Genomic DNA, 978 nt, shown 5'->3' on the forward strand with positions numbered 1-978 from the left:
AATGAATCATTTTGACGTAGTGAACAATGAACCATGGTATATTGTAGACCACATAATCTTTTTTACGATAACCTTTAAAATAATAATTCGTTGTAATAATTATTTAAAATACAGCCCCTCTCCCCACCTAAAATTTCAATAAAAATATATTTATTTGACGCGTTTTCACTTAAAACGAAAGAAAAACGCGGTGGTCGGCCTTGTGAATCCTCACCACCATATAATTATCTATTTTATAAATAAACATTTTAAAATATAGCAAAACTAAAATAATCCCAACAATTCGCAGTATAAAACATGTAAATCATTATTAAAAATAGCATGGTTCATTATGTAACACCCCTTGTTCACAATGAACCATTTCCCGTTTTTTAAAATTGTAACTAAACTTCAGGGATAACTTAAAAGTTATTATTTACGGTATGTAGTCAACTAAATTCATAAACTGTATGCAAAAATTCAGACCTTTAATTCAATAATTGAGAGAAATACGAGCCTCTGAAATTTACATGGTTCATTGTTGGACCACTTACCCTACATTACGAGTATTTTTAAGTGGTAAAAACGTAAATTTGAATGAAAAAACTTATACGAGTATAGCAGCACTTGTCATTCACATTGCACGTTTTCACCACTCGAAATTACTCGTCGTAAGGCATAACCGATAGCACGAGAAAATCAGCTCCACTCCTGTCGAGATTCGAACCGAGGCCTGGTTTCCAAGTCTGCTCTACGAGGCTGCCACTTTTCCACTGAGCCACACAACTCCTATGTCGATATTCGCTTATTTATGTACCTCTTATAGGAAAGATTATAATTATTATATATAGTATTAGCAGGGTTGGGTAAGTTAATGTTTTCTTTTAACACACACACCACACTAAGTTAAGTTAAAGTTAACAACCTTGAAAATTTAACTTAGTTAAGATACAAGTTAATGTATAATGAAATTAATTGAATTAAAAGTTAAGTTAATAA

This window comes from Trachymyrmex cornetzi, unplaced genomic scaffold (genome assembly GCF_001594075.2).
Source record: "Trachymyrmex cornetzi isolate Tcor2-1 unplaced genomic scaffold, Tcor1.1 scaffold452, whole genome shotgun sequence".
In the NCBI taxonomy this organism is placed as follows: domain Eukaryota; kingdom Metazoa; phylum Arthropoda; class Insecta; order Hymenoptera; family Formicidae; genus Trachymyrmex; species Trachymyrmex cornetzi.